Source organism: Triturus cristatus, chromosome 2_2 (assembly GCF_964204655.1).
Source record: "Triturus cristatus chromosome 2_2, aTriCri1.1, whole genome shotgun sequence".
Lineage (NCBI taxonomy): Eukaryota > Metazoa > Chordata > Amphibia > Caudata > Salamandridae > Triturus > Triturus cristatus.
Window position 1 is genome coordinate 850,093,243 of NC_140582.1, and position 17,338 is coordinate 850,110,580.

The window sequence follows — 17,338 nt, forward strand, 5'->3', positions numbered from 1 at the left end:
ATATACAATATATATCTTAAAAATATCACGCTACAATAAATACTGAAAAATAGGGGGATAAAAATATCAGACTGTCGGTAGAGATAGGGTTGCATGTGAAGCAGAACAGACCTGTAAACCTGATTCAGTTAACAGCTCAACGCATAATAATAAATCCACATAAAAAATTATTAATAAATCAACAGACGAATACTAAATCATACTCGATTATGAACAGAATTTTTTTTAATTTTTTTTTATTTTTTCTGTGAGCAAAATAGTGCAAATGTAACAAACTAATAAAGTGATTGTCAATAAAATAGCAAATGTAACCCGAGCCCAGCACTGTGCAAGCAGATAATGCACCGTAGTAGAAGGTTTATCCATAAAGCAAATTCCAGACTTAAGATAAGTAAATTCATAAATATATACATTCATTTATGAAAAACAGTACAGAATAAATTCTATTATATAAATTATGTACTAAACAATTCTAATGGAGAGAGCAACGAACTGGACAAATACCTACAATTTATACAATATATCTCAAACAGAAGAGTAGAAAAAATGGTGGGATACCATGATTCCCAATCTAATTACCACCAGCTAAAAATCAATCCAATCACAAACACCCCATAAGTATCGAAAATACAACCGGTAAAATCACAAGATAAAACCAGCTAAAAACGACATAGAAGGAGTATAAAATTATCGAAATAAAACACAGCTTGGTGGAGAGAGAGGTCTAAAATCTAATATAGCATATAATATACAAGAAGAAAATTTGTATAGAGTAGCAATAACAAAAAAACGTCTACAGAATCATAATCATTAATCGGTTCAATCAGTCAAGGATGTTAAATAAGGAAAGATCAATTCATTACACATTATAGGAAATTATGAAGGTCTTCCCCAGTATTTAATCCGTTAGGAATCTTGGTGTCCAAAAGTAAAATGTAGTGGCTTTCCAACTGTCTAAGTCTTTTCTCTCTATCTCCACCTTTCTTGGAGATCGGGACAGCGTCAACAACAAAATAGCTAAGATTTTTCAAGTTATTCTGGTGAACTAATTTGAAATGACACGCCACTGGATAGCTTGAATCAGAGTTAACAATAGCTCTGAGATGTTGCAGGATACGATTAAAAACTTGAAGTTTGGTGCTGCCTATATAGCGGAGATGGCAAGTGCATTGAAGCACAGACTGCATGGTCTGTTTTGCAGGTGAAAAAACCTTCAATTTATTGACATCTTGACTAAAGGCGTAACTATATTCACCAGTATTAACACCAAATTTACATGCCCTGCACGAGCTACATTTTAAAAAAACCTTTCCGGTTGGAAAGCCAATTAGTTAATTTGTAAGATTCGGGACTGGCTTTAACTAAAGCATCTCGCATGGAAGGAGCCCTTCTAAAAATTATGCCAGGAATTTTCAGAAATAAGAGGAGCAAGGGTTATGTCAGTTTTCAAGATAGACCAATTAGACTTAAGAATATTCCTAATTCATTTCTCATAGCAACTATAGGTGGTAATTAGTCGTATGGTCATGTCTTCATTATTAGAAGATCTAGTGGCCCTTGAGATCGTAACATTAGTGTTGGAAACCTGAGAAGAGTCATTTATGATGCTCCTCAGTTTATGCATAGCATCATAAAGAACACCTCTTTTATAACCATGAGCCAAGAATCTTTGAAAAGATTCGTCAAGACATTTTTTACGATCAATTTCATTGCTACAAATTCTATAAATTCTTGGAAACTCCCCATAAGGGATACTTCTGATAAGATGGTGGGGGTGAGAGATTGGAGCATGAAGGATTGAGTTACCTGCCGTGCTTTTTCTATGCAATCTGGTTTGGATTTCATTATTGGCAACATAGATTTCGACATCTAAGAATTCCACTTTTTCTTTGCTAATGGTAGCAGTGAATTCTAAATTGAGATCATTAATGTTGATGTCAGCCACAAATTTGTCGGCAGTTTCTCTAGATCCGTTCCAGATAATAAACACGTCATCTATGAAACGCCACATGTGAACAATGCCATAACCTAGGGCCACTGAGGCGTGGCCGAGGACATGCTCCTCCCACCAGCCCACATGTAAACATGCGTAACTGGGGGAGAAGCAAGCCCCCATAGCCACGCCCCGCAACTGCTGAAAAACCTCATTATTAAAGAGGAAATAGTTGTTACAAAGGCAAATCTCAATCATTTGGACTAAATATCTTACTTTGTTCATAATGACTGATGTTTCTATCAGACAGATAGTATTGAATGGAACGTGTAAAGGGAGCAAATGTCCATGACAATGAAATAACCAGTGTCTTTGATGTAAGTTGGGAGGGACTCCATGTAGCTGTGTAAGAAAAAATCAACATATTTCTGTGCAGAAATAATAGGACGCCCAGGTATAGGAGACACACCTTTATGTAATTTTGGCAAGAGATAAAGGGTTGGAGCAATAGGGTGATCTTTTTTCAAAAATAAATACTCCTTTTTATTGATTAAACCCTGTCCTTTCCATTCAGATAAATATCTGTGAACTTGTTCTTTAACTCGATTGAGCTCAGAAAAGGAGGCCTTTCTGTAACACTGGGAGTCGTTAAGTTGTCTTTCCGCTTCAGTAATATACACATCTCGTGGCCATAAGACCACATTACCCCCTTTATCTGCTTTATTAACAACAATGTCACCATGGTCATTAATCTTACAAATAAGTTTGGAATATTGCATTTCAGTATAGCTCCGCCGTTTACGATTTAAAGAGGCGGAGCGGTTTAGTTGTTTGAGATCATCAATCATACGGTCGCTGAACACATCAATAGCGTCCCTGGGCATCATGGGAACAAATGTGGATCGGGGACAGAAAGTACTAAATCCCGCACTACTACTTTGTATACCCATAGAAGTCAGTTCTTCCTGAGTACTGGAAAAGATATTATCATCAGTATTGGAGATAGAGTATAAGGTTTTCAGAGTGGATACATCAGAGATAAGGATATTTTTACTAGGAAGGGAGTCAGCGATAATATTGCTAGCAACTTTGGTAATTTTATTCAACTTAAAGTATTTAATCAATTTCAATTTACGTATGAATTTAAAAACATCAATACGAGATTGTATGTATTTGAAATTGTTCTTGGGACAATAAGACAAACCCAAAGATAGAAGTTGAGTTTCAGCAGTATTGAGGTCTAAATCAGTCAAGTTAATAACAGTATTAGTCTCTTTAGTAGTTGCAGTCTCATTTAATTCGCCTGAGAATTCCCTCTCCCTCTAGCTTTCCTCATTGTGCCGCCTCTGCCTCCTCCTCTGTTTCCGACTTTTGTTCCGCTTACGCCGTCTTTCATCTGTGATGGTCCACATCTGGGTGTGTCGTCTGTCCTCTATTATAAACCCCAATTCTTCAAAGGGGGTAAAACCACTTAATGCTGGTAGGCAATCCGCACCTAGACTATCATCAGATTCAATGCTGCTAATCAATGAACTTAGGTCAATGTCAGATGTTGCTGGAATATTGGTTTGTTGGACTTGAATAGTTGATGCTTTATTGCTCATGACCTGATGTTTCACAGATTCGAACTTTTTTGAAAAAGTAAGAATACGGCCATTTTCGTAATCAGCTTTGTTGCGTGCAAATGTAAAAACTTCACGCTTTTTGATTGTTTGTTCATGCTTCTCTTGTGTATATATATATATATATATATATATATATATATATATATATATATATATACATACACACACACACCAGGGTGTGTTGAAGAATGAGTGGGTATAAGTGTATGGATCAAGACTGACTGTATAAGTGAGTGATTAAATGTGCCTTACTGAATGCATGGGTTAGTTACTAAACTGTGTGAATGTCTGTATCAGTCTGTCTGTTGTTGTTGTGTAAGCTGCTGCATGGGTTGGTCAGTAGCTACATGAGTATCTATATGGGTTATCGATTGGTTGCCTAAGTATTTGTATGGGTGCCTGAGTGTGTGGGTGGGTGGGTGGGAGGTGTTTGACTCTGTGCATAGATGTTTGAGTGGCTGTTTCTCTGCATGTATGGGTTCAAGAGTGCAGGTGGAAACAGCTGTATGGGTGGGTGAGTGTGTGTATGGGTGTGTTGGTGACTGAATGGATGTCTCAGTGGTACATGTCCAAGTAGCTACATATATAAAAGGCAGTGTATGTGAGAGTTGAAGTATATAAATAACTATACGTGAGAGTCAGTGATTGTGAGAGTGGCTGTATGGATGAGTGTGCACTTGTATCAGTGATTGTATAAGAGAATGAGTATGTGTTAGTATCTGTGAGAATAAGTGATGTGGTGTGTGTATAACTGTATAGGTCAGTAAATGGAGTGTGATTGATCTTTGCATGACTGACTAGGTGTGTGGGTAACTCTGGATGAGTGGTGGTGTGTGAGTGTCTGTATAAGTGTATGAGTGCTTATGATAGTGTTGTATTGATGAGTGACTGCATGTATGAGTGATTGTATGGGTGAATGAGTGGATGTGTGTGCAGACTTATTAATCAGTGAGTGCCTATGTAGTAACTGGTTTTGGTGTGTCGATGGTTTCGAAAATGGTAGTCTGTATTTTACAGTGGGTGTATCAAAGGTTATATTAGAGTGTGAGGCGGTGCATCAGATTTTCCTGAGGATGATGTCATCACTGATGTCATCAGTGATGTCATTTGAGATGTCATCAGTGATGTCATCAGTGATGTCATCAGTGATGTCATCAGTGATGTCACTGACCATGTCATGAATGATGTAATATGTGACGTCATCAGCAGTGCATTGCAGGGGCGCGAGTTATAGTTAGCTGAACTAACTATAACGGAGGAAGTTCTATGGTTTTGTACGAGTGAAATGTCCAACTAACTATAACATCCCTGAAACCTATGGTTTTTTCAGTGAATATATATATAGAGATAATATTTATATGCAAATTCAGTGAAAAAACCATAGGTTTCACACATGTTATAGTTAGCTGGACATTTTACTGATAAAAAACCAATGAAATTCCCCCGTTATAGTTAGTGCAGGCAACTATAACTCACGCGACCGCAATCCTCTGCTGATGACATATGTGTCTTTATGATAAAAAAATATTTGTAATATATGTATAGCTAAAATTTAATGGAAGAAGACATGGGCAAATAAGTGTCTAAATACAGTATTAGCATCAGCAGAGGATTGCGGTCGCGTGAGTTATAGTTGCCTGCACTAACTATAACGGGGGAATTTCATTGGTTTTTTATCAGTAAAATGTCCAGCTAACTATAACATGTGTGAAACCTATGGTTTTTTCACTGAATTTGCAAGGTTTTTTAAATGCTAATTCCTAACTATAACGTGTGTGAAACCTATGGTTTTTTCAGTGAATTTGTACGGTTTTTTAAATGCTAAGTTACTTTACGCCATTTGTGGCGTGCGCGCCCACTTAACGCAGTTCGTTCCGTGCGCACACTTTACGCAGTTAGTGCCGTGCACGCACGGTGGGCACGCGGTGCGCTACGCGCACCGCGTGCCCACGTTACGCTAGATGGGCCATGTACGCACGATGCGCTTCGCGCACCGTGCGCACATGGAGGACATATGATGCGCTTCGTTGTGAAAGGTAATATTTTAATTTTTCACATTTGTAATGGGCCATGCACAAATGGTGCCATGCGGGCACCATTTGCACATGGGGTGGGGAGAGTATGGATATTTTTTATTAATTTTTACCGTACACGTACGGTAAGCGTAATCGGCAAAATTATCGAAAAAATTAAAATTCCGTTTTTGGCCTTGGGGGATCTTTGAGGACTCCCTCAACATGGCTAGGTGCTTAGGAGCTGTCTAAACAGCCCCTTTACATGTTTTTGCCCTTTGTTTTTTAACCCCCTCTCAGAGTGCGAGAGAGAAAATGGCGGCCGCCACTTCCTGGTTTCAACCGATTCGAATGTTTACTAAGATCTAACAGCCAATCAGATTCGCGCTCGCGCACGGCACCGTACGCGTACGGTAAGCGCACCGTAAGCGCACCGTAAGCTGCCACAGATATATATATTGATTTAAATGCTATTTTCTCAGGAACTACTGAACAGATTTACACCAGACCTACAAAAGGCACTTCCTTGACCTGAGGACTACCTCTCTGCCAAATTTCAAGCAACTCTGTTCAGCCATTCGGGCTGTAGCTGTGTCTAAAGGTCCTATGGAAAAATGCATGGGAAAAACGCATTTTGGGACCCCCCTTTTTTCTCAGCCCCCGCTTGACGAATCCCCCCGAGACTTTCAGGGTAGGAGCGGAGCGTAGCGCCCCACCTATTTTGAAAATTTTGCGAGGATTCGTCGACCGGCACCAAAGTTCTTCCAAATAGAATGTTGCGGTTTTCCTATGGAAACAGGGTCCTAACTAATATATATATATATATATATATATATATATTACCTACTGGCGGTCGCCAGTAGGTAGTTATAGTTAGGCATGGCTTATAATAGCACAGCATTTCCCCCAAAAATTTCAACAGATTACCTATCACAAGGAAGCGCATAATATGTCCTCCATGTGCGCACGGTGCGCGAAGCGCATCGTGCGTACATGGCCCATCTAGCGTAACGTGGGCACGCGGTGCGCGTAGCGCACCGCGTGCCCACCGTGCGTGCACGGCACTAACTGCGTAAAGTGGGCGCGCGGTGCGCGAAGCGCACCGCATGCTCACTGTGCGCGCACGGTGCGCAAAGCGCACCGTGCGCGCACGGAACGAACTGCGTTAAGTGGGCGCGCATGCCACGAATGGCGTAAAGTAACTTAGCATTTAAAAAACCGTACAAATTCACTGAAAAAACCATAGGTTTCACACACGTTATAGTTAGGAATTAGCATTTAAAAAACCTTGCAAATTCACTGAAAAAACCATAGGTTTCACACATGTTATAGTTAGCGGGAATTTTACTGATAAAAAACCAATGAAATTCCCCCGTTATAGTTAGTGCAGGAAACTATAACTCATGCGACCGCAATCTTCTGCTGATGACATATGTGTCTTTATGAAAAAAAAATATTTGTAATATATGTATAGCTAAAAATTTATGGAAGAAGACATGGGCAAATAAGTGTCTAAATACAGTATTAGCATCAGCAGAGGATTGCGGTCGCGTGAGTTATAGTTTCCTGCACTAACTATAACGGGGGAATTTCATTGGTTTTTTATCAGTAAAATTTCCGCTAACTATAACATGTGTGAAACCTATGGTTTTTTCAGTGAATATATATATATATATATATATATATATATATATATATATATATATATATATATAATATGTATTTCTTCAAACTCATTTTATTGGCTTAAGTACCAAATGTTAACCTTTTTCTGGTATATTTTATTCAAAACCATACCTTTTCTACAGGCAATGACAATTAAAAAATCTAGTTACTTACCTGTACACTATGTTTCTCCAGTATAGATATCTTTCATAGATTCACATGCTTGTATCTTCGCCGTTGTCATGGTGGGAGTCCCACGGTAGAAGAATAACCATAGCAGTAAAAGAAAAAAATGCATAGAAAACCCATAGGGAAGTATAGAGTTTGGTAGTCTATCCACCTTATTATGTGGTCCACACATCTGCCAATCAGCTGCCAGCCATGACATCACACTCCCCAGCCACCATACCTCAGATTTCCAGCCCCAAGTGTGAGCCAAGGATATATCTAGAGATAAAAGGTGGTCTACCTGAGACAACGGGGTGGTGGGCGGGCCGCATGTTAATCTATGAAAGATACTGGAGAACCATAATGTACAGGTAAGTAACTAGTTTTTTCTCCAGTATGGTCATAGATTCACATGCTTGTATCAGAATAGACAGCAGTCCGTATACCATATAGCGTTTCCAGGATAGACCCCTTTTTCTAGGGCTCTAATTCCTTAGTACTAAAATATCACATTGTCTCATAGTGACCCAAAAACAAAGGTAGGTGTCTTAGTGCTTATCACCCTGGGACATGGTACATGAAACAAAATATCAGCAATGCATTTAAATAAATCTAATGGAAAAGAAACAGAAAGAAAGGTACCTTAATGAAACAGGTGCCGTAGAACTGCTTGTCCCACTGCGGCTTCCGCTTTCCACACTGTGTCCAGACAGTAATGCCTGGTAAACATGTGCACGTTTGTCCATGTTGCCGCTCTGCATATGTCCGGGAGCGATACTCCCATGAACAATGCGATTGACGTTGCCATGCTTTGTGTCGAATGAGCGCAAACTCTGGCGTGCAAAGGCTTTCCTGCTTTCTCATGACATAGAGATGGCAGAGGCTATCCATCTTGAAATGGTAGATCTTGACAAAGCTAAGCCTTTCCTAGGCCCAGCAAAAGTGATGAGCAGCTGGTCTGTTTTCCGAAAGGATTTTGTTTTGTCAATATAAAATTTGAGGCATCTCCTGAGGTCCAAAGTGTGTAGAGATTTTTCCGCTGCCGAAGATGGGTTTCTGAAATATGTGGGAAGTACAATTGGTTCGTTGAGATGAAACGCAGTAGGGACTTTGGGGATAAATTATGGGTTTGTACTGAGAATAACTATCTGATTTGAATTGAAGGAAAGGCTCTGAGACAGAGAGCGTCTGGATCTCACTGACTCTCCTGGCTGAAGTGAGGGCGAGAAGTAAAGCCACTTTCCAAGAGACGAACTGCAATTCTGCTTTGTGAATAGGTTCGAACGAGGGTTTCATGAGATACGACAAAACTGTATTGAGCTGCCATGGAATGGAAGGCCGCTTAACACGTGGAAACAGTCCTTTTAGAAATTCCTTTATTATCCTGGCGACCAAAGAGATGGACGATTTGGTGTTCTGCGGTATCTTGATATAGCCGCAAGATGTACTTTCATCGAAGCATGAGAGAGCCCAGCCTTGGCTAGGTGAAGTAAATAAGGGAGAATCTGCTCCGGCGAAGAGGGAAAAGGATGCAGATCTTGATCAGAACACCAATGGCAAAATCTCTTCAATTTTGCTGTGTAAGTCTTATTGGTAGATATTGCTCGAGAGTTCGATAAGATATCCCGGCATTCTTAAGGGATATCTAAGGAATAAAATTCATGCTAATGAGGTTCCAGGCTGACAAGTTCAGTGAGGTCAACTGCAGATGAAGAACTTGCCCTTCTCTCATGGAGATCAGATCCTGAATCAATGGGAACTGCACTCTGGGATTCACTGACAGCTGGAGGAGTTCCGAGTACCAGAACTGTCTCGGCCAAGCCGGGGCTTTTCGGATTAGATGACACGGTTCCGATCTAATTTTCAGTAGTATCCTTGGTATGAGAGGGAACGGGGGAAACGCATATGCAAACATTCCCGTCCATCGGAGGTGTAGCGCATTTCCCCAAGACCCCGCTTGAGGGAATCTGCTTGCGAAATGTTTGCATTTCTTGTTGTGTTGATTTGCAAACAGGTCCAAAGTTGGAGTGCCCCACAAACTGAATATTTGTAAGAGTTGGATTTGATTCAGTTCCCATTCGTGGCAGTGTGATGCTGATCTGCTTAGGCTCCTGCCCGTGCGTTGTGTATTCCAGGGACGTGTTGAACCTGCAGAGAAATGTTGTGATGTAACATCCAGTTCCAAATCTCCTGGGCTTGTGCCGAGAGGAGTTTTGATTTTGTGCCCCCTTGCTTCAATAAGTAAAACATTGTTATCGTACTGTCTGTCCTGACTAGAACAGGCGAGATTTGGATTCTGGGAAGGAAGGCTTGCAATCCCAGGAACACCGCCTGTAATTTGAGTAGGTTGATGTGTAATTGGGCCTCTTGATTTGACCAATGGCCCTGTATTTATAGTTCCTGAAGGAATGCTCCCCATCCCTGAAATGAGGAGTCTGTCGTCATGACATAGCTGGGAGATTGGGGTTCGAAAAGTAGAGCTCTTGATAAGTTGCTCCTGATGCCCCACCATGACAATGTATCTTTGATCTGAGGATTGAGAGAGATTCGGTCCTCGAAGGATCCTAGGGCTTGAACCCATTGCTTGTCGAGAAGTTCTTGCAGTGGCCGCATGCGTAGCCGACAATTGGGGACTAAGGGAATGCAGGATGATATCATTCCCAGTAATGATTTGAAGATTCTTACCGAAGTGAACCTTTTTGATTTTAATGGTGCTGTCAGTCCCATTATTTTTTGCATGTGTTCTTCCGAGGGGTACGCTTTTGCTTCCTGAGTTTGTAATTTGGCTCCTAGGAACTGAAGTGACTGCGCTGGAATGAGGGAGGGCTTTTCCAAGTTGATCCGCAGTCGTAGAACTTGTAACAAATCCATGCAGCATTCTAGGGATTGTAGTGATTCCTGGAACGATGCGCCTTTTATGAGCCAGTCGTCCAGATACGGATATATCTGGAGGCCTTGCTGTCTCAAGTGCGACCGCGACCGGCGCCATGCATTTTGTGAATACCCTTGGCGCGGATTTGAGACCAAAGGGTAACACCTTGAATTGGTAGTGGTGCCCCGCCACTGCGAACCGTAGATACTGTCTGTGTTTGATGTGAATCGGGTAATGGAAATAGGCATCCAAGAGATCTAATGATGCCATGTAATCTCCTCTGCGCAACATTAGGAGAATCTCTTGTAGCGACAGCATACGAAACGAAATCTTGATATATTTGTGCAGACCCCTGAGATCCATTACATGCCTTCATTTGGTGGACTGCTTTTTTCTTATAAGGAAAAAATGCGAGTAGAATGCTTTCCTTCGCTGTTGTGGTGGAACCTCTTCTATTGCTCCTTTCACAATGAGGGCCTAGATTTCTGCCTTGAGTGCCGAGAGACGGTTTTGTTTCATGTGAATGGGAGGTCGAGCTGGAGGTTTTGTATAAACTCCAGGGTGTGGCCTTGGTGTATAATATCAAACACCCATCTGTCCGATGTTATTGACAGCCACTGATGATAGTAACAAGCGAGGTAATGGATCTGATTGAGGCGTGACGAGGTGGGTGGCGCCTGGATATCGTCACTGTCTCCTACTGGAGTCCTGTGCCTTTCCCCTTGCAGCAGGCTTTCTTCTAGACTGCTGTTGGTAAGTGGTGTTAGAAGAGCGAAACTGCTGGGTGTTAGAGAATTGACGGTACCCCTGTTGATGATAAGGCTGGTACCTGTTAGGTTGAGAGGAGGATCTTTAATAGAACTGGCCTCTTGATCTTCCACGAAAAGATTGAAATCTTCTTTGTAGCAGGGACCCTAAGGCTTTAGTGGTGTCTGTGTCTGCTTTTATCCCTTGCAAGGCATCATCGATATGCCTTCCGAAAAGATTTTCCCCATCAAAGGGCATGTCCACGATCTATGTTTGGACTTCGGGCCGGAAAGACGTAGCCTTCAGCCATCCTTGTCTTCGAAGTGCTACAGCTCCAGCCATCTGCCTGAATCCTATCTATGAGATGTCCATGGATATGTCGATGGACTCGGAAGCTGCTCTAGCTCCATCTTGCAGGATCATTGCCGCCTCTTCTTTTTTGTCCTCAGGAAGATGAGACAAAAGTGGAGCAATGTCCGACCACATCTGTCGGTTATATCGGCTGACAAGTGCCATTGCATTCGTGTCTTTGATCGAAGCTGCTGCCAGCACTGTGAAGCGTTTTCCTGCGCCATCCATCTTTTTGCCCTCCTTGTCCGGAGGAGCCGACAAAGCAGAGGCTGGTTCTTGGAGCGTCTCTGTGCCGCCTGCATAACTACAGATTCAGGTCGAGGATGACCAATCAGGCACTCTGGGGATGTTTCAGGGGCACGATACTTTTTCTCAATCCAGGGAACTGAGGCTGCAACCGTGGCTGGATTCTTCATAATCTTCAGCCCCTCTTCCCAGATGTGGTTAATTATAGGTATCGTCCTTATAGATTTTCATGAAGATTCCTTAAAGTCATAAAGGAAACACTAATTTTCCTTTACCGGCAGAGGAAGTTCGAACCTCTTGGAAGCTCTCTCCATTAAGTCATGAAAGCCACCGATGTCTTCCAGCAGTGAGTTTGCCGGAGATGGCGATGGTGAAGGAATAACATATTGATCCCATTCATCGTCACCTGGGTCATCTTGTAGTAATTCCCCATCCTCTGGCTGTTCCTCCTACTCGCTTTTCACGAAGTCATCCCTAATAGTTATTTTTTTAGGGGTACATACTTTTTGCATCAGAGGTGGAGGTTGAATCACTGGAATCTGAACCACCGGCTGGGGAACACCTGTGGTGTTGGAAGCAGGAGCATTGGCATCTGGGAAACGGTGATAGTAGTCGTTAATCATGTGCCTTAGGTTGGAGACTAGAGAGATAGGCATGGATATTGTGTCCTCCCTGACATTATCCTCCTCTTATTCGTCATAATCATAGGCTTGCTGGAACGATTCATACCTCTTGGAGCCTTTGTACTGGGCGATCTTTAAACGACAGTTCCTCCTGAACTTCCTGGTATTCCTCCTCATCCGTCTCCTGGCTTTTAATATGAAGCTGCGAGGGGCTATAAGCCACTTCGTCTGGACCGTCATCTTCTGACTCCTGTAAATCCAGCAGTTTAGATGGGAGAAGAGGTGAGATCTTGGTCCATGAGAATTCTGAAGTTTTCTTGTCCGTCGATGGAATCTCTTTATGGAAACAGTTAGTCTTGTTGTCGGTGATTTGAAATTCGCCATTGACGGAGCGCCCGTCGACAAGAGCGACGACGGTGGCATTAGAATTGCCGTCGACGAGGTTTGCACACTCGTCGACGATGGTGTCGTCAATGCAGTCGCAGTCGAGATGGCTGCCGTCGACGACGCGGTCGTCGTCGAGGTCGTCGACGTCTTCTTCAGCGTCGTGACAGAAGGCACTCTGGTCTTCGACGATGGGAGTGACGATGGAGTCTTCGTCTCTGACGGCTTTTTGAGAGGTGTATGAGGCAAAGAGGAGGACGATGGCTCTTTGACTGAAGATTTTTCTGTTTTCTGTTTTTTCACCTCAGCTTTTTCCTCAGACAACTCCTTCTTATGTTTTTTTAGAAGAGTGCCCTTTCCCTTCATCAGACTCGGAGTCTGAGGTGGTCTTCTTTTTCTGAAGCCTTAATAACAGGCAAGCCTCTCTGTCTTTCAGGGTTTTAGCTGAAAAGGTGCGACAGTGTTTGCACTCCTTGGGGAGGCGCTTAGGGTAAAGGCAATATAAGCATTCTTTGTGAGGGTCCTCAGAATATAATCTGGCCTTCCCACAAGATTTGCAAGGTCTGAAAAGCCTCTTCTTAGAGCTGTCAGTCATGTTGAAGAGTTAGAGGAAAAAAACAGTATCTCAATCCTAAACTGTAGAAAAGGTAAAAAGTTCACCAAGTAACCAGAAAACTGAGCAGTGCTCAGGGAGACTCCTTCTCACACGACGGAGGTTGGAAATCTGAGGTATGGTGGCTCTGCTGGTGAGTGTGATGTCAGGGCTGGCAGCTGACTGGCTGATGTGTGGACCACATAATAAGGTGGATAGACTACAAAACTCTATACTTCCCCATGGGTTTTCTATGCAGTTTTTTCTTTTACTGCTATGGTTATTCTTTTACCGTGGGACTCCCACCATGACGAAGGGGAAGATACAAGCATGTGAATCTATGAAAGATTCTATACTGGAAATATTAATGTTGCCGTAGTCCAAAACTGCTCTGAAACAGGTTAACATAAAAGCACAAACACTGGGAGCTATCATCAATTCAATAATGTATCATGTGAAAGGATATTTAAAGGGGACATGAATTACCTTACATTGGTAGATCAATCACATTACCTCTTAGGGATTTTTCCTTGTCTTCTTCATTATATCATGATGTGAACCACCTCCAAGGCAGTTTTATGGCTCCTGGGTGCAAAGAGAGGAGTTAGGAAGTGAAGCACATTTAAAAAAAAACATTAAAAACACCCATTGGCAAAAACAATAGCCCTCATTACTGAGAAATGATCTAATCTATTGGCTTTGCCAATGCTTGCTTGAATAGGCATGAACTGATGCAAAAAAATCCACAAATGTCACAACTGTAGTATCTTTTGGTTTGATTGATTTTTTTCAAGTAGTGTTTAAAAAAACAACCATCCAACATTGCTCATAGTGAATAGAACACAATATATTTTTGTAAAGGTCTTGCAGCCTAAAGTCAAAATGGGTTCCAAGTGTCCAGGCTAACATAGATTTGCATCATGTACAATAGTAATGATTTATTTAGCACATATAATGTTTTGTATATATCACACATGAAACGTCTCTTCCTGAGACTTAGGCTTTTTAGAGAGTTTTTCTTCCGTTAGCTTTGACTCTGGGTGTGTTGCCTTATGGCTTCCTAATGATACTTGGAATTCTGATCCTTACACAGACTGAATAGAGGGGCTGAAAAATCTGGTCATACCCAAACTGGATTTCTGGGGTGTGGATTGGAAAGCCAGAAGGCAGGGAAATATTTTCACCTATCAGCAATAGGTAAAAATCAACAAGAAAGTGAAAAGGGAAATGAACTGTTTTTAGACAGATCACGTTTGGGAAAATGATCTCTTAAGTTAGTTTCAACTTGCCAAGTATCAGGTTAAAAAGGAGAAAATTTGTAATTGCCACCATTTGTTTTCGGACATATACAAATTATTCTCATACGATAATAATATATAAGGAACTCCATCAGGCTGTTGGCTGAAAAAAATCCAATGCTGGTCCCATGTGTCAATAAATTCAGTACGTTTGTATTATTTCAGCTAATCCATGATCTGTTTAAGTAAACAACGTGCAATGTATTCGTGCGGCACTTTCGACACTCATTTAGCTCAGGTGTTACATGTAAATAATCTTTTTCTTAGCAGTTTTGGTGTTGACAAGAATTGGCTGCATGTTTTAGGTGTGCAAATGTTAAAGCAATTTACCTGTGAGGGGTATTTTCTTGGCTCTGAAAGTTGGAAAATCTTGGTAGATTATTTAAAAATAGGAACGGGCAGATACGCAGTCACACTAGTGGAACAGGTATCTTTGCTAGAGATTACAGAAACAATGTGCGCAGTGCCCTTTTAAATACGTTTTAGCTGTGGGTTGACGGAGCAGCCGAAAAAGAGCTTCCAGGAATTCTGCAGAGAGTGGCTTTGGCTCTGCCCACACGTTGATGGCTTAAACACAGGATTTTCATTTGGGAGACGTTGTGTCAGTCCCTGTGTTTCATCATGAGTTCCACTGGCTCTTCTGTTCAGGTGGTGGTATTGGGAACACCATGATATTCTCTAATTTAGTAAGCTTATTTTTGTTTCATGGCCTGCATTCAGTCTGCCTGCACATGTTTAAGTGGATCAGGGCTGCAGTCCAACCAGTCTCCCTCTATCAGTGTTGCTGCATTGAACTAAGCCCCTGCATGAGGGAATTAAAAAGGTAATGTCATCGTCAGGGCTGCAGTCCAACTGGTCTCCCTATATCAATGTTGCTGCATTGAACTAAGCCCCTGCATGAGGGAGTGATAAAGGTAATGTCATCGTCAGGGCTGCAGTGTAACTGGTCTCCCTCTATCAATGTTGCTGCATTGAACTATGTCCCTTCTTCAGAGGGTTAAAAAAGCCAATCCCTGTTACTATGGTGGAAAGATCCAGAATTGATATCAGTGTGTCACAAGCTGCTCTGGTACCAGTGAGTGTAGAAGCTGAAGTGAGCAAATTCAATTGCAATAGTTATATTTTTGAGAAGAAAACTAGCAATGGGTTTTAATTATGGGCAGACTTAGTATTGTTTTGTTATGACAGATTCCTATTTCATAACAGAATTAATGCAATGTTTTTCGATGATATTTTTGCACCAACAGAGAAATGTTTCTTGTAGCCACTGAAAAACATAGAATAATTTGGTTCAAAATTCCAGAATGCACACTGAAGGACACAAGGTGATTCTCTAACCAAATTCCTTAAAAAAATTCTTTCTTATAGTTCTTTTCAGGCACTCCTAGCCAACACGCGTTTCGTCCGTCCTCCTCACCAGGACTTCCTGAAATAATTTACACAAATTGTAAATATGGAAATGTGCCTAAAAGTTGGCACACTGGTGCAGGGTCACCCTCTTGTCCACGGGTCCAAAGACCAACAAAATAGAGATCAGCACTGGAGTTGGAATAAATAACAAGTTTATTAATCACTCATGAGTGGAACCACATCCACACAGCACTCTTAAGTGCTACAGGAGGTAGTACACTGAATTCACAAAACATCATCCCTTTTATACCATTTTGTTGCAGTGTAACTAACAAGAAGAAATAACCACTGGATTAACCACTAACCTGGTGTTCCAGAGATGCAGCGCTTTAAGTGCTTCAAAGACCTTGCTAGGAGCAGTAAGCACTATATAAAATGTGTTTATAATACAAAGCAGACTGCATTGGTGAATGACGGATTTGTAACTCTTGACTCTCTGTTGTGTTAGCCCTACTGAACTGTTTATGTGTTGCTAATGAAAAGAAATGTAATCCCCCCATTTAGTCCATATCGTTTTTTCCTTAAGGCAAAAAATTAAGTTTACACATATCAAGGAAATTTTTAACAGGAGGAAAACAAAATTCATTCCTCTGACGTGCAGCACGCTGACCCATAATAGAGTATGTATTACTTTCTGGGGGGTCATATTATATAAAAGGGAAAAAAAGTGACCGAGTGATTGCACCACATCTGGAAATGTAATATGGTTGGGAGCACAAGAGAGTTTATGACAGTAGGAAGTTACAAGAGTGTTGACAGATTTCCTGAATGGCTGGAGCAAGTCTGAGACACAAAATTCAAGTACAGATTTCGTTTCAAATGATAGCCTATCATAGCCTACCTTGATAGATTTCCCGAATGGCAGGAATAAGTCTGAGACGCAAAATTTAAGTACAGCGTTGGTTTCAAATGATAGCCTACTTTGTTTAGTCTGCCAGTGAGGTTCACAACAATTTTCCTAGCTCGGTGATCATCAATGATTTCAAATTCACCAATGTAACCATGTTTCATCATGATTCTACTGTCAATAAATCCTGAAGACCAACAAATTATGTGCAGTCAAAGACAATTCCTAATGTTAATGTAAACCGGGTTGGGTAAAAGCCAATGTTATGGAAGGTGTAATTTGAAGTGAACAGCTTGGGGTCTTATAAGTCTTGTTCATGTGCAGTTTTTCTCAGACACGAAAAACCAGCCTTGCCACTGGTTGCTGATATTCCTAACAAGGTAATTAATTCTGTTCCCACACAGAACAAAAATAAAACGTTTACCTATACACAGTGTGGACCTATGATTGCACACTTAGGTGCCTGCTTGAACAATGCAAAGTTTAAACACTCCGATGTATACACCAGAAATCCTCATCTGACCATGAGGACAAATAACAACTCAAACATTCTATTTCACGGCAG

At 41.4% G+C, this 17,338-nt stretch overlaps 1 protein-coding gene across 2 annotated transcripts in view; it reads right to left on the reverse strand.

Moving 5' to 3' along the window:
• NSUN7 (NOP2/Sun RNA methyltransferase family member 7) overlaps positions 1 to 17,338 on the reverse strand; it is a 1,257,082-nt gene that overhangs the window by 1,147,838 nt on the left and 91,906 nt on the right. The window contains exon 2 of one of the 2 annotated variants that reach the window (XM_085642201.1): positions 13,732 to 13,803. The gene's annotated coding sequence lies outside the window, so the exon portion shown is untranslated. Of the gene's footprint in view, positions 1 to 13,704; positions 13,804 to 17,338 lie in introns of both variants that reach the window. The other variant, XM_085642202.1, reaches the window with a different exon arrangement.